Here is a 27980-nt window from a genome sequence, read left to right as displayed (position 1 = left end):
TTCTCTCCCCCGGGCAGTTCTATAGTGATGATTTAACGTAGCAAATTAGTTACAAAAGTGCTGAAAGAACTGGAAGTGCAACCAGGGGCAGGTGAGGCAATCCTGAGATTAGCAACTGCTAGATGCATCTTCTCCCCTAGGGCTGGAGGGACAAAGGGAAGAGGCTGCCAGAACCTTGAAGGTCTTGCCCAATGGGAGCTGAAGCCATGAAGGAAGTTACAAAGAATGCTGAAGATGCCTCCCATAGCAAAGAAATCTCCTGGTTTCTTCTTCTCACCTCCCACGGCCATCCAGTGGTGCAAAGCAGAAGCCAGTGGACAGGATGACAGAGAGCGGGGGTCAGAGCCCCTATGGTACAGATCAGAGTAGGGAAAGGAGGTGGATCAGAGAGCACAGTGGCAATCCACTGACATTCCGGACTCGGGGGAGTCTTGCTCCACGGGGGAGCCTGCCGGAGCAGCGCACACTCTGTTTCTGAGCCCAGAGCTCCCTTCCTCCTCTGTGCCCTCTTTGCCCTTTTGCTTCCATTTCTCCATCTAGCTTCTTCTCTACCATAATTCCCTTAGATTTCCTTTCTCTTATTCTGTGGCTCTCACTTTTCTCTTTGGGTTCCAGTATACTTCCTCCTGACTTCTCTCCATGGAATCTGTTCATCTCTTAGTTCTACTCCTTCCTGGGCAGGACGGCAGCCTTCTTCAGCAGGAAAGAGATGGACGGGTTCCTATGGTAGGTCATGGAATTCAGACCTACCGTAAGGTTTCCCTCCAGACACTATGCTAGATATTTCACATATGTGATTTTGTTTTATCTTCATGTCACCTGCTAGCTGGTTACCCTTGGATATAACACTGGTGGCTTTATTATTTTCCATTAGAGGAAAGGCTTTGCTAGTACAGGTCACCAACGTCATTGCTCTTTACTTTCCTCATCGGTTAGGTGCCTCCCTCCACCCTTTCTTTTTCTTATCCTGCATCTCTTCCTTCCACTAGCTCAAATATTTCTCCTAAATCTCAACTCTCAACAGACTAATAGATCTGCTCTCCAAATTGGCATTTCAGCTGGCTTTGGAAGAATGGGTAGAATTCAATAAATGGAGATTGAGGAAAAGCATTCTTGGTGGAACAGTGACTAAAATGGTCTTATTTGACTGAACAAAAGGTACAGGTAGGATATAAAACCAGACTTCAAATATTTGCCTTTAGATTTCAGCGAAGAGAGACTACCCGGAAACACAGATTCACCTAAAGTATGTTAAGTGTGTATATAATTCACATAATTAGAATCATAATGTTTTAAAGCCAGAAAGAAATCAAACATTGTCTGGCCCAACGTGTCCATTTTTAAGTGAATGAACTGAGGCCTACCAGGCTTAGGGAGCTGGAGTATTACAGTAGTTAAACATGGACATTAGAGGGGTACCTGGGTGGCTCAGTTGGTTAAGTGGCCAACTCTTGATCTCTGCCCGGGTCATGATCTCATGGTTCATGGTACTGAGCCCCACATTGGGCTCTGCACTGGGGACATGAAGTCTGCTTGGGATTCTCTCTCTCTCTCTCTGCCCCTCCCCTGCTCACATGTGTGCACGTGCATGCACTTTCTCTCTCAAAATAAACTTTTAAAAAATGTGGACATTAGAGTTTGAATACCTGTGTTCAAATGCCCATTCTGACATATATTAGGTTATATGACCTTGAATTTATCAGTGTTTAAGATTCTTCATCTATAAGATAGGGAAATGATGGCATCTACCCCAGTGGGTCAGTGTGAGAATTAAATGTTCTTACAGGCAAAACACATAGCACAGTGTCTGGCACACAGTCTTCACTGAATATAGGTGAATGTTATTATGATTTCCCACGGCTATTTCGCTGGTAAATACCAGAGTCAGAACTGGTCCCCAAACCTTTTAAGCAGTAATTGGGTATTCTCCCCCTTTCCTAGAAGCTGTATCCTAGGGTGCTTGTCAAATGCGGTCTGTGAAAATGTGGCGGCTCCTCTGGCCTGCTGTTTAAAGAAGTTCCCAGAGATCCTCCTGGCTACTATTCCTCTACATTTCCTGCTGTCTGCTCTGCCACCAGCCTCAGCAATCCCACCGCACAGTCAGTACAGCATCCTGTGAAGTTCGGGGTGGGGGGGCATGAAAAATTAGGACTGGACATATTCCATATTTGGCAATGTAGTTTACAAGTTCTGATATAGTCAAGTTTTATTCATTTAAATTTCAAAGGACAAAAAACCCTCATTGAGTTAAAGGGGTTTGAATTATCTGTTATCCTGCAGAGCGTCAAACCTACTGGCTTAAATTTTGATGGTACCTTAGGGGGACTCACTGGGACCAAGGAAAGCCTTCCATTAAAAATTGAGTGTCCAATCCTTCAATAAATTGTGATGGAAGAGAATCATCCTCATCTCTCCACCTTTCCTTTCTGAGTCTCTGGTCCCACTTTTCAAAACTCCCCCAGCCCCATGATCTTTGAGTAGTTCACACTCTGCAATGAACCGTGTTACTCACCTTTTTTTTTTTTCTCTCAGACCTGGCTCGGTGTATCTGGGGACTCCCAGGTACCCACATGCTGTTGAATGGATTGGATCAATCCCACACGTACCACAAGGATCCCCTCTTTCTCCGCCTTCAAATCTTTGTCTCCTCAGTTGACATCCTTAGCTAGTTGTCAGCCTGTTGCACTAATTTACAGGAAAGCATGACGACAGCTGAGTGTGAAATAAATGTGCATTTTACAATATAAACTACATTCCGAGAGAGATATTTTAATGGTGTAAGTCCAGGCAGTATTTTAAGAGGGTCAGGAAGACATCTTTTTAGACAGCTGGACTTTCCTAACATCTTCGCATCATACCACACCAACTGAAACTTACCTCTCCTATAAATAAAGGCTCTGACTTTCATTGTTACACACTTCACTTCAGATTTCTTAGGCTAAGTTGTAGATGGCCTCCATTCTATATATGGCTGTATTAATTATCCTTCCTAAGTCATTTCCTAAAAGGCGCAGTTTTCTTTAACCTCTGAAAAAGTTAAGCATTGTTCCATTTTTCTCTTTTACTTCAAAACCAGCCAAAGCTCCAATACCCTGATAACTCACTGATCACTATACCACAGACTGCTACATAGAGAGCACTCAGTAAATGGTAGATATTTTACCATTGTTATTTACTATCAGTATTATCACCTTAAAGAGAGGAGAAAGCCTCATCTTTGCTCTCCTTCCAGATTTCTTTCAGAAGTTGGACGAGATGGATAATCCACAGCAATCCAGTTTTCTGGATACCACTTGCTTCTGCTTCTGGAAGTATGGTTAGGGTTAATTGCACCGCTGGGGGCCTGTAGTCAGCCTGGCACAATCCGTCCCTAGTGTGCCCTCCATAATATCCATGATAAAATGGGAATCACGCAGGCAATCTCTGACCCAAGAATAGTTCATAGCGACCGGCCAAAGATTTGTTCTCTGATTGTACTTACAATTCCTTTAGGGCTTTCTCCTGGATGGACCAGAACATTCCCTGTGTCTATCTCTGTTTGCTTTTCTGCCTCAGACAACAATTTAAAAAAGAGAATCTCCCCAGTGGCCTCCCAGCAAATAACTCTTTTGGTTTCTACTATAGCACTTCATTTCCTTCCCCTAGGACACTTTTTGTACCATGATCATCAAATGGTGTGATTTAACTGTCTTCTTCTCTCGATGATGCTAAAAACAAACAAAACCTCTCACTACTGGTTTTGATGTCCTTTTCTGGGTAGGTGCTCCATGAAGTCTTCTGCGGCCCACTGTATTTCTGCATTGGACTTGACTCACCAGGCCTTCCCTGCTCCCTTGCTTCCCTCAAGTGTCTTTTACGCCTTGAGCATCTGGTTGTTTATATTCGAACATCTGGTCTTTTTGATTCATAGCAACACTTGACTTTGGCCTTCCGATAATGAGATTTTCAAACATCCTAGAATTATAAAATGTTAAAGGTGGAAGGACTTTTGCAGAGAACAGAGGCCAACTGTTTCCTTCTATAGTGTTAAACCAAAACTCAGAGAAGCCAAGTGTCAGATGCAAAGCTACAAAGCCTATGGTGGCGGAAAGCTAGAACCAGACCCAAGACTTCTGTTTCATTTGTTTCTCGTGTTAGATTATGATCCCTGGAACTAACACTAAGAAGGAATTTATAAGGGTCTTCTTCCAACATGTTTACCTTTTCATGTTACCTTGTCAGTGGTTTCCTAATACATTTCCAGGAGGCTTAGAGAAATAAGAATTCCACAAGTGAAAAAAATGCAGCCACAGAAAGGCATGACTTACAGAGTTGGGACTCTGATGATGATGGTGGACAATAACCAGTTTTCACATTTCTACACTGTCAGTTCTACTATTTTGTTCTCTATAATCCCAGCTATATCTGGGTTTCAAGCCTTCTGGAAGCCTGACTCATTTACCTTAGGATTCTTTATGAGGGTGATGGGTGGGTTTTCAGTAGCTGCCTTTCATAGGAATGGTGATGACTTCAAATAGTTGGAGATCTACCCCCAAGCACACACACACACACACACACACACACACACACACACACATTTTGAAACTTTTCTAAAGTTGAGGAGGTGTGTTCCTAAATAATACCAACCATTGCATACAAAAAGCATTCCCTGGTCAGGTAATCTGAAAAATACAAAATGAAACAGAATTAAATAGCTTAGGGTCAGTTGGTTCATTTTTACCAGAATTCACAGGATCTTTAAAACAGTGATATAAATCCTGAATTTCTAAGAGAGGGTGGTAGAATTTCCCAAACATATTTGACCATCAAATCATTTATGGGACTTGAGTAACATGGAACAAACTTTAGGAAATGTTAAATATCCTTTGGGTTTCAATTAGAGTCTGCAGTATCTCCTTTGTTCCCAAACTATCTGTTTCAAATGCTGAGATCCCTTTCCCTAGGGTTTGTTGTCTTAGATATAATGACTTGCACTGTGCTTCTTCTCCTCATTATTTATCATTTTAGGACCCAGATGCTATTATTTCTCAGCCTGAATTTCTCCACACAGAAATCGTGGGTTGTTTAACTCTGACCTCAAACCTGAGCTGCTCAATTCCTATAATTATTTTCAATGTCCTATTCTTTTCTACACAGTTTTCAAGGTGCAGGGCCAAAGAAGTAATGATAATTATAGTAGACAAGTAGCATTTCTGAGTGTGTGCAGTGGGCCAGATATTGTGCTAACAGCCTTACATGTAACATCCCATTTAATTGTCAACACAACCCTATGAGGTAGATATTGTTTCATTTTACACATGAGAAAACTGAGGTGAACTTAAATAACTTTGCCCAAGAGGGTCCCAGTGAAGGAGGGGAAGCTGGGATTGAACTTGATTGTGTTCAGCTCTTAAGGATTCCATGCCCCTGACCTTCTAGTGTTTGTTCTGTTTTTTTTAACATATATGCTGCCTTCCCAACCAGAATCCTTTAAGAGCAGAGGCCACACAGTAGAATCTCCTGTGCTTGGCACAGTACCTAGCATGCTATAGCAAATACTCCTTTGAAGAGAAAAATTAAGCAACTTGCCCAAGCCATTCAGCTAGTAAATGGTGGACCTAATATTTGAACCATCTCCCACATCTTATGCATCATGGATTCCCCCAAAAGAACCATGCTCTGTGTACAAAGTGAGCTCTTTTTCTCCTTGAAGGTCACACTCACTAGGCTTTTGATCATCCCAAATAAGGTATTTTATGCCCCCATTCACTCTACCCACCACCCCACCCCACCCCATCTCCAACACATTCATTCTGCCCTCTCCCAAGCAGACCGTGGATCTAGACCTAGGGAACTACATCTACCCGTAATGGCTAATACCCTGGTGAGCAAGAAGCACTTTTGCAGTTCTAGTAGCTAATTTTGTCAGAGGTGTTTGCACATTGGTTGCTCTCACCCTGACTTCACATTCGGAAGCCCTCCCAGATGTTGAAATCTTTCAGTGTAAAATGAAAAGGCAAGCGTGGCTTGGAGGGGCTGGTGGGGCACCACCCCATGGCACTGATTCACCGTTGGCTCGATGCACTTGGTCCTGGAACCCCGCCCCCAGCATTACTGACACCCCTGCGGGCCATGAGATGGTGGATGGCTGGACACAGCTGGGCAAAGGCATTAGCAGTGGTGTCTCTCTCCATGACTTTGGCCTCTGTGGCTGTCGGGCTCAGCAGCTGCCCCAACATCTTGCCGGTTGGAGCCCATTTTCCTCACATGGGTTTCCTCCAGGCTTAGCATGTCAGGTTCGAATGGGCGGCTCAGCACCCTCACAAGAAGGCCAGGATACACTGGCTCTAAAGTGGAGTGAAGCCAGATCCCCAATGAGTAAGTGAGCTGGCTGGTCGAATGGCCAGAGTACAAACCTGTTGAGTACACTGCCGGCTCTGTCTTGGCCCAGCCCACGTGGCCAGATCCTCCAGCGGGCGAAAGGAGCTTCTTTCCTAAATTCAACCAAAAGGATGGGCATGTTGAAAGAAGGAGCCAGAATGGCTTGTATGAGGTTGAAAATGGCAGACACAGAAATCCTGCAGGTCGGACAGGGCTGGTTGGCAGAGGCCTTTTAGGGCAGTGAGGTCCCAATCATGCTGCAGACCTCATTTTAACCAGGTGGGAAAAAGATAGCAAGGGAAATAAAGTTACCCTTCCTGTTTCTGAGAGAAGCATCCTGCAATTTGTAACCATCAAAAGGAAGGACTGTGGAGAATGGGCCACCCCAGGGGGAATGGTGGAGCCAGGAGAGAAAATTAGTGCCACCTTGAAGAGAATTTAGCGAGGAAGCCATGAACTCCTTACAGAAATCCAGAGCAGAAACACAGGAGTTGAAAAAACAACTTCACAAACTGTTCGGCCAGGAACCCTTAGTGGTCTCTAAAGGCTACATGGATGATACTCGAAACACAGATAATGTGTGGATAGAGACAGAGGCTGTGAACTACCATGATGAAACGGGCGAGGTAATGGACGGGCTTCCTCCTGAAGCTGGGGATGATGCCGAGAAGATAAAGTGGGTGGACATCACTGATCAACTCAGGCTTTATGCCAGCCATTCTCAGGTTATTCAACTTGTGGCTGAGAAACGAGGTGCCCACTGGAGTGAGGGCACATGTCCCAGGTGCTGTGAATACTGACTTGGAGTCTCATGAAAGCTGGGGGCCTTCAAATGGACATGGGGGGTAAGAACACCCACTGAACGGGACAGGGAGGGAACGTCTTTTGGTGATTACTTACAAAACTGCTCACAGTGTGAAGGCTTTGCGTCAGAGAATCTTATCAAACCCAGATTTTTGGTTTTCCAGATGGAAGAAGAGGAAGATAGTCCCCTGTTGTATATGCTGGATACAGGACTCTTCACCACATGATCCAATCAATGCTCTTTGGAGAACTGTAGGTGATACAAAGGTAACTTTTTACCAACCATAACCTCTGCTTTTCAGCTAGCTTGAATTTGTCCTTTCTTTTTTTCTTTCCTGATGTGTTGAACTGTGGTCTGACCTAATGTATAACCTGGTATTTTGGATTACGTTTGTTTTTCAAATTGAGCTTTATGTGGCCTTGCATTCATTGTCTTCAAGAACAAAAGCTATCTAGTTATTCTTGTTTTTAGGATCTTTCATTTTATGGGAAAGGTTTCCTGTCTATTTTATTCATAAGGATCAAGTACTTATGAACCAGAAAAGTAAAATGCAGTGACAAAATGAGCTTACTCTCTAGCCCTCTGGTTATCAGAACTGTTTCTGAACAGAATGGTCTAAGCTCAGGATATCTCTCCGTCCTTTCCTCTTGTCTCAGAAGACCCTATAAATGTGAATTCATGCTGTGAAGAAGTCTTTGTCAGGAGATGAATGTAATCTGAGCCTAATAAAAATACAACTCATACCTACCTTTTCTCAATTAAAAAACATACATGTAGATAGAGAGAGAGGGTGCGAGAGAAAGAGAGGAAGAGAGAGACTGACAGAGATTTTTTAATAGTGAGTTTGCAAACACACACATGCTCCCCTGACAATCAAGAATGAGGGGATTCCAGGGGCACCTGGGTGGCTCAGTCAGTTGGGTGTCTGACTCTTGATTGTGGCTCAGATCATAATTTCATGGTTCGTGAGTTTGAGCCCTCTGACAGTGCAGAGCCTGCTTAGGATTCTGCCCCCCCTCTCTCTGCCCCTTCCCCCCTCAAAAATTAATAAGTAAACATTAAAAAAAAGAATGAGGGGATTCCAATAGCAACAAATAGGCCAAAAAATACACTTCTTTCCTTTCTTGTCACCTAACACAAACCAGTTAACATTATTGGTATATAACACAGTGCATGGAAAATTAACTCAAACCACTGCAATGAGCTTTTTATGGCTAGGGTAAAAAAGACTATTGCAGGTATTGATAACTATGTAAGGAAACACTTTAATAACAGTAGCTAACACTTCTCCCCACTTACCATGTACCCACACTCTGGGAAGTGCTTAAGAGAACACCAGGGTTCTCTCCTGTCCCAGGTTGGGCTCCCTGGGGAGCAGTCACTGAAAGGGAGATTATTAGCATTGCAAGATGTTTCTTAGGGACTGGTGTTAGGACCAAGTCCTGGGGAAGAGAGGAGAAGGAAACAGGATTGGATAGCGTGAGATCTTAAAGGTGAAGTCAGTGAAGGCATCAGCCAACCCCACACGGAGCTCTGGAGCTGAGATGCCCTTCTAGCTTCCCTGAATTGGGAGTTCAGGCTTTTATACCCCTGTTGACCAGTCACAGGACATGGGCTGCCCTTGGAAGGAGGTGTGACCTTGGGAGAGATAATTTCCTCAGCCAAGGCAATTGCAAAAGAGGCCTGACAGCTAAAGACCATCTCCTGGTAACACTCCTAGTAGTTAAAAAGGAGAATCTGGGAAAGGGGAGGGGGCAGACATTACAGGGTCTACAACTTTCTGTTATCCCAGCTTTACAAATAACATAACCGAGGCACAGAGAGGTTACGAGTTCTGACTTGAACCAAGTTGTACAACCATGAGTAAGAGGTGGTGGGAACAGAGCACAGACCGTGGGACCCGTGGCTCACCGCCTTGGCCACTGTATCATAGTCCTTCCTGTAGTTACATTCTCTAGAGTCCCCAGGCTCCCTGCACACCACTTCTTTAAAAAAGAAATGACCATTATATCTTTTCCTACATGCACATTTGGTCAGAGTTCCCTTTTCTAAACTTGAAGGACACGAGTATGGTCTCTATTGTGTTTCTCTTGAAAGATGTTGTATTTACATGGGTGATGATAATTACAATAAGTGATTCACCCAGGATGCCCAACATTGTTCGTGCTCAGGAACAAATTTAATACATTGCTTTTCCTTGTGAATTCTATAACTGCTTGTTGATGGAACCATTTGTCCTATATATTAGTCTCATTCCAGCAACTTTTCCAGGTGAGATATGTTCCCTGTCTATTTGAATAATTGAGGCACCTGGCTGGTCAAACATTTTGAATGTTCCTCAACTTATTTCATTATTATTTTTCAAAATGTAAGTTCCTAAAATAAAAACCACTTATATTTACACACACAGATACATACACACACACATACTAATCATTGCAAAAAAAAAAAAAACCCTGAATAACAAAGGTCTAATGTCTCAAATTTAATATATCTAGAACAGAATTCTTGATTTTTTTCCCCAAGAAAACTGTTCCTCCATCATTCTTCCCTGGTAATTGGTACCAAACTCCATGCAAAGTTGCACAAGAAAGCAAGGAATTAGCCTCGATTCCTTGCTTTTCTTCACGTCTCACATCCAATCCATCTGCAAAGTTTAACTCCACCTCCAACAAAATATATCCCAAATCATTTACTGCTTTCTGCCTTCACTGGCCCTGCCTTAATAAAGTCCCCATCTCTCTGCCTCTGGACAACCACAAGTGCCTCCTCACAGGCCCCTCTCCTTCCACGCTTGTCCTCTTGCGGGTCAAATTCCACCCCTCCCCCCAAATTAAATGATGTCTTAAAGAATGTCAGTCATATGCTGTCACAACTCTCTTAAAACCACCCGATGGTTTCTTTTTGTACATAAACCAGAACACATACCCCTTACCCAGGCCCACCTGATCTGAATCCTTGCATTCTACTCTGACCTGGTCACATTTCACCCTGGGCCAGTTTCTCCTTTCTCTTCCTGTCATACTTCGTATTTGCTTCTGCCTCAAGGCCTTGACTTTGCTTTTCCTTGCCTAGAACGTCCCTTCCAGATCTACACAAAGTGGGCCTCTTAGGTCAGTCGGGAGATTGACACTTCCTCAGAGTTTTCCAGGCCACTTAATCTGAAATGGCTTACCCAATCCATTTTTACTCCCTCACCTTGTTTTATTTTCTACATAGTACTTAACACCAGCTGAAATTATCTTGTTTATCTGTCTATTTACAAGTGAGTCTAAGGGGTCGCCTATTGACTGCTATACCACCAGTATCTAGAATAGTGTGTGGCAGGCATACACACACTGGTGCTAACAGTTTTCTATATGCTCTTGTCTTTAAAACACAAATATAAATATAAATACAGATACAAATATAAATATAAATGTGATCATATTATCCTTGGTCTAACTTTCTTATTTAAAAATCATTTTGTCTTGAAATAATTTTAGACTTACAGAAAAGTTGCAAAACATAGTACAGGGTTCTTGGATATTCCTTCACCCAGGCTTTACAAATGTTGAGAATGTATTTACATAATACAATTATTGAAACTTGAAAATTAACATTGATTCAATATTTTTTACTATTAGTTAATCTACAATTATCATTTAAAATTTGCTAATCATCCCACTAATGCCCTATTTCTGTTCTAGAATCCAAGTATTTTCCACATTACATTTAGTTGCCATGTCTCTTTTATTTCCTCTAAATCTAGGAAAGTTCCTTTTTTGTCTTTCATGACCTTGACACTTTTCAAGGTGCTGGCCAATTGTTTTTCTAGAATGTCCCATAATTTCAGATTATTCTAACATTTTAAAACTTTTTAATGTTTTTTTTTTTGAAAGAGAGAAGGAGCACGCGCACACACACCACACACACACACACACACACACACACACACACACACACGTGGGGGAGAGTTGGGGGTAAAGACACAGAATCTGAAGCAGACTCCAGTCAGGCTCTGAGCTGTCAGCATAGAGCCTGACATGGGGCTCCACCCCATAAACATGAGATCTTGACCAAAGCCAAATTTGGCCGATTAACCGACTCAGCCACCCAGGTGCCCCTATTATAAAATTTTCTTATAAACAGGTTGAGGTTATACATTTTGGGCATGAATACCACAAATGTGATGCTGTTTAGCTAAACTTTCATATTGAACAAATGAAGGTGTCTTTTTCAGTGTAATCATTATATTAAATTATATATTAAATAGTATATGTTATATTTTATTTACTATTTTTTAACTTACAATTTTATTTACAACCTTTCATGCCCAGTGTAGAGCTTGAAATCATGACCCTGAGATCAAGAGTTGCATGCTCTACCAACTGAACCAGCCAGGCCCCCCGTATATGCTAAATATTAAAATGTGACCATCATGTTTCCAACCACCTTGTACTACTTTTAAATGCGTTTTTATATTTTTATGCTTATACACATGCACATACACACATACACAATTGAATATACATATTCCAACCCTCTCGCTCCTTCTCCATAAGAAAAGGTATCCAGGAAAGCCTGAATTCCATTCACTATACTCTCTGTCCTCTTTCTTGAAGTTCATGAAATGACACTTGAATGCTGTGTTACACCACTCTATCAGTTACCTATTTCTACCAAAAAAATAAATAAGTAAATAAAAGATTCCTGCAAACTCTCCCAAAACACTGTAGCCTAAGACAGAAACCACCTAGTTTACATGTTTGAAGGTTGACAATTGGGGCTGTTTGACAGGGTGGTGTCTTCCTGGTCATGCCTGGGGCTCATGTTTGGGAATTGGCTGGCATTTGGCTAATCTAGGATAGCCTTAGAAAGGATGATGAAAGAGAATTTTCTCTGTACCACATGTCTCTCATCCTCTATCAGGCTAATCCAGATATGTTCTTATGACAATGGCAGACGAGCCAAGATCTAGTGGAACCGTGGAAGGATTCCTGAGTCTCAGGCTTAGAACTAGCCCTGAGCCATTTTCCTGCATCCTCATAGGAAAACCAAGTCACAAGATCAACCCAGATTTGTTGTGTAGGGAAATAATTCTACCTCTTTAGTGAGAGGAATTGGCACGTCACATGTCCAAGGGCACGGATGCAATCACATGAAAAATTGAGGCCATTTGAGCCTATTGTGGCTTTTCCCCCTTATCTGTTTTATTGAGATACAAGTCACATACCATATAGTTTGCCCATTTAAAGTATATAATTCAATGATTCTTACTATATTTACAAGATTGTGCAACCATCATCACAATCACTTTTAGAACATTTTCATCACTCTGTATAGAAACCCTGTACCTTCTCCAAGATGCTTTCTCTGACCCCATGATAAAGTTAGACCTTTATTCCTTTGTGTGGCCTTGTATATATTGTTCCACTGCAGAACTCTTTTATCATTTATTTTTATTGAGGTCAAAGACTGTACTTGATTCATTTTTCCATTCCCAGTGTCTAGTACGATGTCTGATGGACAATAGGTGCGTGATAAATGTCTGCCAAAGAGAACTGAAGAGACTCCAGATTTCGCCATTTCAACCCAGCAGTTTACCCATTGCCATTTCTCGAGCCTCTGGCAGAAGCCCAAAAGTATGTGTTTTAACTGGTGCAACTTTCAACCCCTTTCTACACCTGGCGATGGTTGGGCAATTGTTCCTGTTGATGAATCACTCCAGTTGCTCTCAGCATACTGCTCAACATTTCTCTTTTCTTTCTATCAGGGTCATTATCAGGTAAGATGACAAACTATCGAAAGTAAAATCATGGGGAATGACAAAGTAATAGGGTGGGGAGGTTTGCTTCATCATTTGCTGAAAGTTTGGAACACACTGTGCCTGTGTCCCTCCCGTCTCCTTTCTGTCTAATACCAGGTACTTTATTCTGTGTCAGGGACTGTGCATGCATCATCATTAATGCTTTCTTATCAGGATCAAATGAAACATTTTAAGACAGTCTTTTCTGAAGCCAAGATAGTTCTATGTATGCCGAGATACCACTTCATACCAGCAGCTGTGCAAGAGCAGAGGGTGTGTTCCCCCCTTTCTCTGCATCTACCGAGGCTCATCTGTATTTAATAAGATCTCAAATGAAATATAAAGGCTAAAAACTTTTATCATGAACTAATTTAGCATGAAGTAGGGAGTTAAATACAAATAAAAGCTATTTTATTCATCTCTGATGAGTTTTAGGATGTAAGTTTATATATGGCAGTATACTTTCTAGGTGAGAGAATTTTTGTCTTTCAGGGAGTTCTTGAAAGATTTTGATAGTATATGCTTTAAAAATGGAAGATTGTCAAAGCTTTCCTCATGGTTTCATGTGCTGTGAATGTTAAAATCACATTTCAATGTGGTAAGTTTTGCTCCCAGATTTGTCACTAACTGGCTGTAGGAACTTGGGTAACGTTGCTTCACTTCTCCGAATTTCCTTGTAGCTTATAATTCTAGAAGTGTTAAATTGACAGATATGTGCAATTTTTTGATATGTATGTATCAAATGTGTATGGACTTACACATTTATAAATATTATACATTTATAAAAAGCAACGTTTCCAAAACAGCAATAAGGATTTTTCTATGGGAGAAACCCAAATCCTGCCTGTTACAATGATCATTTCTTTTAAAAAATAGTTTAAGAAAATTTGTTTGTTAGTTATCTATTTCTACTTAGCAATATTACCACAAATATATGGCTTAAGACAACACACACTTATTATGTCACAGTTTCTGTGGCTCAGGAGTCTGAGGACAGCTTAGCTGTTTCAGGATATCAAAAGGCCACAACTGAGGTGTCAGGTGGGACTGGTGCCCTATCTGAGGCCTGACTGGGGAAGGATGTGCTTCTAAGTTCATGTAGCTGCTGGCAATATCTGATCTATTCCAGGCTGTTGCACTAAGGGACTCAGTGTTTTGCTGGCTGTTAACCAGAGGCTGCCCTCACTTATTTGCCACTTGGCTCTCTTCTCGGCCAGCCTACACCATGATAGCTTGCTTCTTGCTTCTCTAAAGCCAACAGGCGAGAGAGAATTTCCTCACAAAATGGGTGACAGTGTTAATAATACCATGTACATGTGCCATCACATTTGCTATATTCCACTGGTGAGACGTCACAGGTCCCATCAAGGGGAAGGGGACACACAAAGCACAAGCACCAGGAAGTTGGCATCAAGAGGGCCACTGTGGAGTCTATCTGCCACAACTGGAAAATTACAACATGTATGTGAGCAGTGGAGTAGGTGAAATTCCAGGAGCCACACCACCCCCAAACAAGCACACACATAAACATTACGAGGGAAGCACCCTGCTTCTCTCTTCTCCTCCATTCTGGAAAATGCTGCCATCCAAAGGTGGTAAACCTAAGAGAGATCCTTGGCTCCTTGCAGTCTCTAACCAGCCCTCTCCCAACCCAATCTGCGAATAAGATACCAAACATGACCCTTCTGTCTACTTCTACTATTTCCCCACCATTCAGTTACCAACGCCTTTCCCCCAAACATGGTCTGACCATACCTTTCCGCTGACCTTCCGGATTCCACACTTGCCCTTCCTTATCCACTCTTCACACAACAGCCAGAATGCTTTTCTTAAAACATAAATCAGATCATGTCATTCTCCTGCTTAAAATCTTTCACTAGCTTCTTAGTGAATGTGAGTAAAGTTCAAACTCCTTATGTAAACTGACCTCTACTTAGATCTCGTTTGTTCTATTATATTTCTCTTTATACATAACAGCATTGCTAATTTGTTATAGTGGCATATATTAGATCTTATAATCTAAAAAAAAGTTAATAAGATTAGTATTATTAAATCTAACATAGAATATAAAGCTAAGCATTTGAAGCTAAAAAGTTTTTTAATGAAAGAAACATTATTTAGCAATTATGGCTTTGTGGGTGATTTATTGCATCATGTGTCAGATAATTTGATCCAAAATGAGATATCTTAAACTAGATGTGCTTCTGAAGTAATATACAATCCAAACCTAAACTACTAATATATATTGAAGCTAAAATAAGAGAATATGTTTATCTACAAAGTGGTGAGATTTTATTTTAGAAGGGGGTCAGGAAAAACTTATTATATCTGTGGTTTATTAGTTCTGCTTAATCAAAATTTGGAGTTGTAAAATCATGTTCATAATAAACTCCAAAAATAGAATTACACATTCATACAAGCTAGTTTTCTTACATTTCTTATTAGTTAAAGTCAGGAAAACTCACTTTTTAATTATGTGGCTCCAGATGACTCACTTATCATTGACTGCCCAAGCCCCCTGGGTGTCTTCACCTAGACGAATTAAATCTGAATTAAATCTGAATCCTGCAGCTCAGTAGCTGAATAATCTCATTCAGTTCATTCAAACTTTCTGAGCCTCAGTTTGCTCATAAGCAAATAGGGATAGCAATACATACTTCTCGGAGTTATTTTAAGGATTAAATGAGGCAACAGAGTTATTGGCACGTTTTAGGGACTCTATATATGTTGTTCTCTCGTTTTCATCGTTGCTTGGCTAATCAATCTGAAAGTACCATAGATTGATCTATTTTCTATTTCTAGTCCCCTTATGTTAGACCTAGGTTCAACTTGGGCAGAAGAAAAGAATTAGAAAAGCACCATAAAGACAGAATCATTGAGACTTGGCTGACATAGAGGAAGAATGAGGCGAAGTCACACAGGAGTCTAAGATTTCAACTGGATGTGAAAAGTTACATAGAATGCATTGTAAATACATTGTATTTACTTGTGGATAGGCAAAGCATGGACCATGACAGGATGCTTTGGTAAATATTACTTACTTATTGAATAATCCATACGAGTGTACCCCTCCCCTGCCTTTTGAATGTAATGGGTATTAATTTGAAATAGAAAATCTGTGTGGTTGTTCAGAGTATTTTAGAAAACTTGTCAAGTATTGAATGTAATGTGAATTTATTACTTATATTTCTCACCAGAAGTAGTTGTTTCATCAGATGAGTATTATTTCATTATTATTTCATTTCCAAAGCAATAGGGCCTTTTGAATTTTTTAGATTTCTTTTGGGAGAACAGACATTGCAGTTACTTGCAATTTAATGAAGAAAATTCTTTTATGGCTTCTCACTTTGGGATGCTGTTAGATTGTGTTGGCATGGTGTAAGGAGAATCTTATGAGTTCTACAAACTCTTGGTGGTTTTAACTTTGTCTTAGATTCTAAAATATCACTGTATAGTTTTTATCATGGAGGGGCACTATTTCCTTACCTAGCCTGATTTGCTTAATAACCTACCAAAACAAACTCCATGAAAACTCTTTCACTTTCTTTTTTAACCCTGATACCAATAGTTTATTCCTTGGTTGTTCAATAATAGAAGATATATAGTGATCTCTGCCCAGTTTCTGGCACAGAGCTCTGAAAACCCTTATAACGTCCTAAGGGAAAAGAACACCTTAAGTGTCTTTTGTTCTAATGAAGTGACTCTGGGTGGGGTCCTGGGTGCATCCTGGATGGCGTCTAGTCACCAGAAAGACAAAGCCATGATTAGAAGCTAGGAATTTTCAGCTCTACCCCCTCAACCTTCAGAAAGGAAAGAAGGGCTGAAAGTGGAGTTAATAATTGATCACACCTATGTGAAGAAGCCTCCGTAAGTTCCGGATAGTATAGGGTTTGGGGGCTTCTAGGTGGGTGAATATGTACTCCACAGGGACAGAAGCTCCTGTGTTCAATTCACTCCCAGACTTCTCTTTATGTATCTCTTCATCTGGTGTTCATCTGTATCCTTTATCCTACCCTTTAATAAACCAATAAACATAAGTAAGTGTTGCGCCCAGTTCTATGAGCCACTCTAGCAAATGAATTGAACCCAAAGAGGGAGGTTTTAGAACCTCCAATCTAGAGCCAGCTGTTCAGAAGCTAGAAGCTTGTGACTGGAGTCTGGAGTGGGGGGCAGGAGTGGACAGGGCAGTCTTGTGGGACTGAGCCCTTAACCCGTTTGCTCATAGTGTCAGAATTGAGTTAAATTGTAGGACACTGAGCTGGTTATGGAGAGACTTGCCTGGAGTGGGGGGAAAGCCACATATTTGGTGACCACAAATGAAATGTTTTGTGTGAGTAGTAACAGAGAGTCACAGGGAAAAGACACACAGTAGGAAAGAAAAAAGTTTTTTTCTCTGCAATAGAGGTAGACTGAACTGAAAATTTCAGAACACATAGGCACTCAAATTCTCTCTTTCCTTTGGGTTTACTGACAGGTAGGGTGACCAGATGTCCCGGTTTGCTCAGGACTGTCCTGGCTTTAGCATTGAGATTTCCATGTCCTTAGAAGACTCTCAGCCTTGGACAAACCAGGACAGTTGGTTACTCTATCCAATTTGTTAGGCAAAAATGTTTGTTGAGGACCTACTATGTGCCAAGTATTACAGATATGGTGTTGAGCAAAACACTTACTCTCCCTGCCCTCATGTAACTTAGAAATCTGCAGCCAGTCCATCCATATCACGTGGAAATACAGCTAGGATGAGTAAGCAGACAGGAGCAGACTGGGCTTTGCCCATGGTGATTACTATTTGTTCAAATTTAATTTTCCAATTGGTTACCGCTGTTATGTAGGAAAGTTCTATAGATTTCTGTGTATTGGTTTCGTCTTCAGCCAGTATGCTTAAATCTCTTAAACTTGTAACATTTTTTACATGCTCTTGAATTTTCTGTATTACACAATCCTACTGTCTGTGAATGACAATTTGTTTTTTCTTTCTAACTCTTTCATATCTTATTTTCTTATTTTATTGCACTGGTAAGGACTTTCAGAATGTTATTGAATAGAAGCAGTGATAACAGACATCCTAATCTTGTTTCTCACTTTAAATGGAAAATTCTACATTTTATCATTAACTTTGATATTAGATGTGTTTTTAGGAAGGCAATCATTCTGAGGTTAAAGTTTCTTTCTGTTCCTATTTGCTAAAAGTTTTATTAGAAATCACTGTTGAATTTTACTGAGCATTTGTTCTGCATCTACTAAGACAACTAGAAATATTTTCCCTTTGTTCTGTTGATAGGATGATCTAAGTGGCAAATCCCATATATTCTTGAAATGATCCATGTTGTCCATGATACTGTGTTTACACCCGGCACATGATTTGTTAATATTTTATGGAGGGTTTTGCATTTGTAAGGTATAATATTAATCTAAATTGTTCTATGTGATACTGTCATTTTCTGGTAAATTGTTGTGCATCAATTCGCTTTTGCTGCATAAAAGAAAGAAAAAACACTTCAAAACTTAGTTGCCTAAAAGACAAAGATGTATGATTTTGAATCATTCTAGGTCAGCTACGGGGGTTTTTCAGATCAGAGCTCAGCCAAGTGGCGGCTTGGCTGGGGCTGGATAGTCTCAGATAGCAACAGACATGTCTGATGCTGGGCAGGACGGTTGATTTAGGAAGACTTGGTTGATAAGGCTTGTCTCTGCTCCATATGGTCTCAGGCCCTCTAAGAGCCTGCTGCAATTGTAACCTTTTCACATGGCAGTTTAGGGTTCCCAAGAGCCACAAGAAAACACAAGCCCAAATATGCAAACATTTTCCAAGTCTCTGTGTCACATTTACTATCGTCCCAATTGACCAAAGCAAGTTACATGGCCAAGTCTAAAGACACATGAGAGGATAACACAAAGGTCGGCAGTTATGGTGGCCCTTTTAACATCTCGACTCTTCCCTAATTCTGAGATGGTCCTAGGGCTTCCAAGGCCAAGGACCAAGAATTTCCTATAATCACTTTCCATCACTCTATAGCTTCGTGAATAGATTAAACTAAGACCCTTTAAGCAGCAACTGATGCAAAGAGTGGCGGAAAAGTAATACTAAAGATATGCAGATAGCAGCTAATAAAACAATGCATGTACTGTAGTGCTTGGTATTTGCATTTGTCCCTCTTTCCTTTCAAGTGCCTGTTGGGTTCCTGTTATGTCTCAGGTGTTATGCTAGGAAATGGGATAGGATGAAGCCCCATAGCTAAGATTTCAGCAACAAAGGGACAGAGAACTATTAGGCTACAAAAAACTCTTGAGGAAAGCCAGAGGTGGACACATAGAAGAGGGTGAAGCATCGGTGTGACAAGCAGTGTGATCGGTAAAAATTTTAAAATCTTGTTATTTTGGCATTATCTATAAAATATGTCCATGTACGCAGTTGGCCATACAAGATGTAAGCTGTAGAATTGCTTGAAAAAAGAAAACATTGGAAATAATATAAATACATATGGGTATAAATGATTATATAAGTTATACATTCATAGTATGGAATACCAGAAATACCATGAATAGAAAAATGTAGTGTTATATGAATTGACATGGTAGAATAGTAATATATCATTATTATTGGTAAAAATCCATTGTAAAATAATGTGTGTAGTATAATATTATTTTGTTAAAAATCTGCTTGTGAATAATAGTGTGTGTGTATGTTTGTGTGTGTGTGTGTGTGTGTGTGTGTGTGTGTGTGAAAACAGGAAAGACACCAGATTTGAAATGGTAACCATTTCTGAGAAGTGAGATTAGTGAGAGGGTACAATGGGGACCTTTTTTACTTTATATGTATTTTGTGTACAATTTTAATTTTTGAAAAAGAGCATGTATTATGTTGATAATGAGAAAGTCTTGCTAGAAAAGCATTTACAAGAGTACCGAGGGTTGGCATGGGGCCTAATCTGAATGCTCACCTCAGAAATGCTACAATAGCCAGGCAGTCCCTCAAGACCCCCATGTGCAGGGGGAAGGGACTCTATTCCTGGGATAAATGCTGAAGATTTTGAAGCTGTCAGATTTTAGGATATCTGGGCCATGTAGTTCAACAGAGAGGGGATAGAGAACTTCCCAACTTCCAGGATCTGTATGCCTCCAGGAAGGTAAAACATTAACTGTGAGAAAAAATTATATGTATGAGTGCTCAACATACTGATGGTGTGACTCTAAAGTTGCATCTCCCACCTCCCTCCCCGCTTTGCAGGCCTTTTACCAAATCCCTCTCCTGAGGGGGCTAAGCAAGAGACAGGCCATCCTAAGAGCTTAAAAATAACTAATCAACCATTCAGAGATCTCAAAGGGGTAAACATATTATCCCAGCTTCTAGAATTTTCCTTCAGTGTTGGCAGTAAGGGGAGCAGAGTCCAGCACCAAAGGCACTGGAAGGCATGCCCACAGTGTTGAGGTAGAGTGGGGTTCCAGACACCTGTTAGAAGAAGCAGTGAAGACTGACCACAGTTGAAGAACTTACCAGAAAGGAATACACTGGGAAGTACAGGGTGTTAGATATGACCTCGTGAAGTGGGTGGATACAAACACCCTTGCCCTTGTTACTGAGCCTCATAGACACCAAGAGTACAGCTCAGGAATACGAGGGCTATACAATGTGGGTGAAGGAGAACCCTAAGGCAGAGTTGCCTTCAATAATGAAGCTGTGGTCACAGGAGTTCTTGCTGCCCTCCCAACGCACTTGGTTAGTGCCAGTTGGAGTTAACTCCTGTCAGCCTGTCTACCCCATTAGACTAGACTTCTGGGAGTTCAGAAACCATGGTGTGTCTAGTATTTTATATTGTCTTTCACATTTCTATCCCACAGCACTTATTTTAGTGTGCGCTCTGGACACATGTTTATTAAATTGAACAATGAGTCTGAGCTGACAATTTGTAATAAGAAGGGAAGCTACAAAATTAGACCAAATAATAATAGCCAGGGACTTACCCCCAAGAAGGATTTATACAAATTGTAGCAGCTCTTCTTGAATCAGGACCAGATACAGAAATAAAGAGTCTGGGGCAAAGCAAATTATTTCTTTTAAAAAGCTAGCCTTTAAATCCACAAGGAAAGAAATACATTGTATTTTGTCCTGAGTGGTGGTCAGGAATAGCTACAGAAAGTAGCTGTGGAGGAACTGTTACATAATAGTGACAACATGATTGAATTTAGAATCTAGAGAGAGAGGGAAAGTAAGAAAAAAATCCATCAAGATGTTTGATTTTAAAAGGGAAATAAAACTAAATTGCTACATTGAAATAAATACCTGTAGTTCATTTAAAAAAATAATACAAAGACTTTAAAAATACTTCTTGAGAAATGAATGTCACCAATTTTGCAAATTAGCTGTTGGAGGAAAAATCATATGTTGTTCACCAGAGCAGTGAATCAAATCACTGGTGGTAAGACGGTTTCAAGGGAGAAGGAAAACATTCCACAAATGACAGAAACAGGAAAGCATATAACTCCTGTCAGATCAAACTCATATCACAAATTAGGCAGAAATTCAAGGATCATATAGAATAGGGAATGCCATTTGAATATGAGCCATCTCTGAGCGGTGAGGACTCTGTGGGATAAGTCCCTCCAGCTGCGAGATCAAGGAATACTGAATCAAGCAGGAACTGTTTGGGGAAATTGTTCTGTAAAGAGAAATCATGCCTGAAAATTGCCCCAGGAATCCCCAAGGGCTTACATACATCTACAGAGAAGGAGGCATATGGATGTGGTCGATATTGACTATTATCAGCCCCATTCCATGTCAGTCCATTGTTGAAAATTTGTGAAACATCTAGTGAAGGGCAGATAGTTGCTTGGAGACAGAACACATATAAAGCAAAACAGGTTCCTTCTAGGGGTAATAAGTACAGAGGGAACTCCTACTCAATATCTTTATGAATGGTCTGGAAAGGCAAATCTTCCAAATTTTCAAATAGCATTAAGCTCCTCTGAGAAGTGAAACACAGGATGTTCTTCAATCTTGCCATGTGAGCACCATAAATGCCACCATTAACACTGGCCAGGAGCCTCAGTGTAGGCAAGGGTCAGATAAGACACATGGATATAAATATCCAGTTTATACTTTAAGATGCTGGGTTTATACTTTAAAGATGTAACTCCTGTTAGTTATATTGGTAAGTTATGATCAAAGAACACCTACAGGTTGAGTTATCCCAGACCAGCAGTTCTCAAACCTTTTAGTCCCAAGACCAAAAAATTAAAACTTATTGAGGATTCCAGGGCATTTGGGTGGCTCAGTTGGTTAAGCGTCTAGCTCGGGATTTCAGCTCAGGTCATGATCTCACAGTTCATGAGACTGAGCCCCACGTCAGGCTTGGCACAGACAGCGTGCAACATGTTTGGGATTCTCTCTCTCCCTCTCTCTCTCTGCCTCTCCCTTTCTCTCTCTCTCTCTCTCTCAAAAATAAATAAACATTTAAAAATATACAACTTAGTGAGGATTTCAAACAGCTATTTATTAGTTCATTTTAAAATTACAACAAACCTATTACATGTGAATATAAATAAAACAATTTTAATTAACTATATTCTCCAAATGAAGAGATTAGTAAGAAGAATGAAATTGTTTTTATAGTTTTGTAAATCTGTTTAATGTATGATTTAGGGGAAAAGAGTAGAAAATTATATTTGCTTCTGCACTCAAGCCCTTGTAATACTATTTTAATTAAAGTAGCTGAAGAGAATCTGGCCTTGCACAGATAAATAGCTGGAAAAAGACTATATTTTCAGAGCCTTTTTAAGTTAATTATGGGTATTGTTCTTTGATACTACACTAAAACTCACCCAGTGGTGGTTTTTTAGAGGTTAGTCATATTGTGGAATCTGAAACCATGTTATCTTTGCATGTTCTGTTATAGTAAAATCCATTGATTTACCTTGCACCCTGATATTTTAAAATTTAACCCCCTGCATAATTTGTGTAACGTAGTGAATTACTCATTTGGAAATTATTGATTAGCTAAATTCTGTAGATCTTCCAAACATTGATGTTTTGTTCTACAATAGAAAACAACACTAATAATATTACCCTGGAACTCATCAGTGTCTTTAGGCATTTAGATGAGGTCCAGTTAGCAGTGAGCGATACAAACTTTCTGAAATTGTAATTTGTGTTTGAAAATGCACATTTTATCATTGGCAACAAATTCTGTCAATTTCATTTCTTTGAAGTGATGGGCTCACGTTCCTCATTTTGGAGAAGATACTGTCAAATACTATGGCCACTGTTAGGCATTCTTTCAAGTAACATGATCCATGAAGACAGTGAGCTTAGCGCATAATTCAGTTGCATGAGTGTTTTCCCTCAAGACAGCCTTCACAGTGATAATGCACATTATTTATGTAGTTCTTACTTTGTTACACAGGATATTAAAAGCCTGTGTTCCCAAGGGTTCAAACTTAATAAAGTTAATAATTTTTGCTACATCATGAAGGACATCCTTAAGTGAAATTGCCTGTTTTTTTTTTTAAGTTTACTTATGGGGGGGCAGAGAGAGACGGGCAAGGAGGGAGGGGGAGAGAGAGAATTCCAAGCAGGAATTCCACACTCTCAGTGCAGAGCCCCACACGGGGCTCAATCCCATGATCTGTGAGATTATGACCTGAGCCTAAATCGAGAGTTGGAAGCTTAACCAACTGAATCACCCAGGTGCCACATCTTTTTTTTTTTTTTTTTAAATTGCCAGTGTGTAGTGGTGAAGAGTTCAGCAAGCCCTTCAGCTAAGGGGACTACAGTTTTGGCACTGTCATTTTGCACCTTCGGTGCCACCAAAGTACTGAATTTTCAGGAATGCAAACAATTTCTCATTATTATTATAGAAATAGTTTTTTACTTTGCTGACCTTGGACCAGGGGCACTGGGAGCAAGGACCACTTTTTGAGAATCCCTGATCCCTGAGTACATGGTCTCACCTTAGATAGCCAAAGAAATGGTCTGTGTCTTTGGTCTAGTATTGGAAATTAAATACAAAGGTTTTCATTAAAAAAATTAAATGCCCGATTCTCTAAAAACATGACTTTTCAATAGCTGAGATGGTTTTCTCTGCACATAAGGAAGATTATTTGGAGATTAGTAACTGTAAGTATTCAGCGTTGGAAGAACCACCTACCGGAAAAGAAAGACTACAATAATCAGGACCTTACTTTGGAAAGAAGGGGTTTGTTTAAAGTTTAAAAAGTCATGATTTAATTTGATTGGTATTTATCAAGCACTGGGAGGGTGCCACAGGTCATATAAAGAGGTATACATCCAGGTCCCTGCTCTTACAAAAACTAGAGTGTCATTGGCGAGGCAGAATGTGTAACCGCAATTAGGAAAATGAGAACCAAGAAATAAATGGAGATAGGAGACAATAATATCAGAATCAATGAAGGCAACATGTGTTCCAAAGCCAAATGAGTGGGATCAGTGGCCAAACTCCTTCAGTTCTGGGTATATTTCACCAGTTCTAGCCCTGAGCTATATCTCACTGGCCTACAGCCAAGGGCCAACCCCACCCCACTCCCGCAGTGCTGCCACAAGTGAAATCTCAGTCCAGGAGGATAGAAAGAGTATTTTTCCTGACTGGTGTGTCAGGGTAATATAGAGCATTTGTTTGTTGCCACTGTTTTCCTTGGTGTTCCTGGCCTCTGTGGTGTTTGCAGGGCTGTACTTAAGAGGCTGCTTGATGTGACACTCTTTTCTGTGATTCAGTGAAAGCCTGAACATTTAAATTGAGTGGATTATACCAAGTGACATGGAAGGTGCTATGGATTGAATGGTTGTGTCCTCCTCAAATTCCTATGTGGATACCTAATCCCCAGTGTGACAGTATTTGGAGATGTGCCTTTGGGAAGGTAAGTGGGTCGTGAGGTTGGAGTTCTTGTGAATGGAATTAATGCCCTTATAAAATCTATCCCAGAAAGGTCCCTTGATGGAACTTTGTTCTGCATGTGAGAACACAGTGAAAAGATGGTCCTCTGTGGACTAGAAAGCAGGCTCTCACCAGATACTGAGTCTGCTGGTGCCTTGATTTTGGACTTTCCAGACTCCAGAACCGTAAGAAATAACAGTTTGCTTTTTAGCCACCCAGGCTGCGGTATCTGTTAGAGCAGCCCACATGGACTAAGACAGGTGGGAAAGGAAGAAGCCAAGGCAGTGACAGGAAGTGATTTCTGAAAATGGGATGATGGCAGAGGGTGGCGAGGAAGACCCAGGAAACTAGTGGAATTGCAGAAGGGCGGTTGTGGGAGCTCCTGGGGAGGGTTCCTTCTGCTTTTACTTGACTGACATTTATGTGTACTGCTACATGCCAGGTTCTCTGTAGACAGCCCTAGCAAGGAGGCATAGATCCTGCCTTGAGGACCTTTCTGAACTGTTTCTAAATTTTGCTATTTAACTTTCTCATTACGTTAACAGTAACTTAACACAGTAACACTAACAGTGACAGTTATTACTGTTATTATGAGTAGCAGAAAACTCCCTTTTATTGATTTGTATTTATTTATTTGGAAAGAGAGAGTGCACTCACATGCAGGAGCAGGTGGGGCAGGGGAACAGGGAGACAGAGAGAGAGAGAGAGAGAGAGAGAGAGAGAGAGAGAGAGAGAGGAGAGAGAGAGAGACTGAGAATTCCAAGCAGGCTCCGTGCTAAGCATGGCTCAATCCCATGATCCTGGAATCATGATCTGAGCTGAAATCAGCTGCAGGACCCTCAACCAACTGAGCCAGCCAGGCATCCTGAAACTCCCTTCTAATACTCTACATATTTCACAGTGGGTATACCATGTTCTCCACCTACATGGCAACCCCCATATTGCTTTCTAAAACATCTTAGGTTTGTACAGAGTTGATAAGCTTTTAGAGATTGAGGAAAAGAACATAAGATCACTCTGAGATAACCCTGAACCCTTAAGTTCTACCAGGAAGGTTCAGAGGAGATAACATTTAATGCTCCTAATACTAAACCCAGGGGAGAAAATGATTAAGACTGTAGCAAGTGCGTCCCCAAGTGGAATACTCTGAAAAGATCCAAGTCATGGCAGACCTTCAGGCTGTGGAACACCAAGTGTGTCAAATCCTAATCAAATGCTCCCACCAAGGTTCTAGTTGAACACTTGGTTTATTTGTCAGTGTGATGATAAGGCATGCTGGGCCAGGCAGCCCTGGATCTGCTGGGCTGTGAACAGCACCACCCTAATGGGAAGAGAAGAAGAGGTATGAGGACACAAGGAGAGAGGTGGAGAATGAGAGAGTAGAAAAAAAGGAAACCTAAGACGGAAGAGTAGAAGGGAGACGTGGGTTTCCAGTGCACGTGCGAGACTCTAGCTGAACCTGGCCGGTCTCACACCGTTCTTGCAGCTCCCTGCAGGTTGAGTATCTGCTAATCACCCAGCTGTGGAGCCGGAAGACCTTCTCGCTCTACCGGCTAACTCCATTCCCTGACGCCATCAGTGGCTCAACTTGGAGAACTAAGGGCCTTGTCCAAAGAACTAGGATTCATATGTTTCTGGGCATGTCTGGGGGTGGGTGGGCTACGGGGAGCACATAGGCGTCTCTAGCATGATGGGAAGGAATTTTACCCAAGAAAGAGAGTTGCAAACTTGGGTCAAGGACAGGGAATTGAGGTCAAATTTATATTCATTTTGAATACAATTAGAGGTATGCCAGGGTGATTTGGGGGGGGGAATTAAGGTGGCAGGCATAAAAAGATGAGCCACTGATTGGGAGAAGCTATTTTCAATACATGTAACTAACAAAGGACAGTATCCTAAGTATATAAATAACTTCTTTTTCTTTTTAGTTTCACTAATAGTTGAACACAATATACAAAGCCTCATTGTGTGTGTGTATGTGTGTGTGTGTGTGTGTGTGTGTGTGTGTGTGTGGCAAAGGTTAGCTTTGAGGATTAAAAATAAAAGTGGACAATATCTTATGATATGTAAAGGAGAAAGGGGCAGAGGTGGAATATCTGGGCGGCTACCAGCATCGGAGGAGCAGTAAGGCTCAGAGTTAGTCCAGGAGGAAGGTTTCCATGAACCTAGGAGAGGTTGCATCCTCTGACTTCCAGATCTCAGGGGGAGAGATCTGAGTGGAAAGTAAGTCTGCAAGACCTGAGCAAATCCAGGATCCAGCTGTGAGTGTGGTGTGGACCCCACTGTGGGGCAACCCTGGAGAGTCAGTAAGAGGAGTATAAGCAGTGGGGGAGCTGCGGGCCAGGGTGTGTGGAGCAGTGTGGTTATTTATTAGTGGCTCAGCAGGAAACAGAGGGCGCACTCAAGTCGGTCATTAAGGAGAGCTGAATAAAGGTTGGTTTCCACCTCTCAGGGAATATGAGAGAAAGGGTGCAGGGCTCTGCGGTAGTCACAGTGGGGACCTAATCACTACCGGGCCTGAAGAGACAAGGGGAGAAACCAACTCTCAGGGTTTAGAGAGGAGTAACAGAGAGGGTAGCCTGGCAGCTGCCGGGTAGCTGTGGCTTTTGGTGGACCCTGCTGCCCTCGGTTTCCCTGCTGGCATACACTCTGCCTTGAGGTTGGCCAAATCCAACCGATCCCAGAGGACAAAGGAGCTGCTGATGCAGACCCTATGTGTATGCATTAGTCTATGTAGCACAGAGCAGAGGAAAGAAGAGGGCAGATCTGGAGAAGCAAATGGAAGATAACAGCACAGGGAACATTTCTCAGTTAATCAACACTTTATCTGCCCCCTACAGTGAAGCTCCACCTCCCACATTTAAGAACAGAGAGAAGACTGGGGTCGGGGGGAGGGGAGTAGGACATCAAGCTCAGGAATGATATGTGGCACGGTTATTATTATTACTATTTGTAAAAGAATACCATGGAGGAGGGAACATAATTTCCCTCTACCCTTCTGAGTTCTTAGCTGAGGCCCCTAAAATAAAAGAGATTAGCAAGAGGAGAAGTTTGTCAACATGTATACCTCATGGATACATGGGTGATTCTTAGACAAAAATTACTCCCTGAGGTGGCTTTGAATTCAGGCTTAAATTCC

The 27980-nt window shown here is 41.2% G+C and overlaps 1 pseudogene; it reads left to right on the top strand.

Moving 5' to 3' along the window:
* The first annotated feature begins 6123 nt into the window (after positions 1-6123).
* LOC115276224 lies at positions 6124-7160 on the top strand (annotated as a pseudogene).
* Positions 7161-27980: the final 20820 nt, after the last annotated feature.

The sequence above is a fragment of the Suricata suricatta genome, chromosome 2 (assembly GCF_006229205.1).
Source record: "Suricata suricatta isolate VVHF042 chromosome 2, meerkat_22Aug2017_6uvM2_HiC, whole genome shotgun sequence".
Taxonomy (NCBI): Eukaryota; Metazoa; Chordata; class Mammalia; order Carnivora; family Herpestidae; genus Suricata; species Suricata suricatta.
The sequence above is the reverse complement of the archived record's forward strand: the minus strand, read 5'-3'. Positions and strand labels throughout refer to the sequence as shown.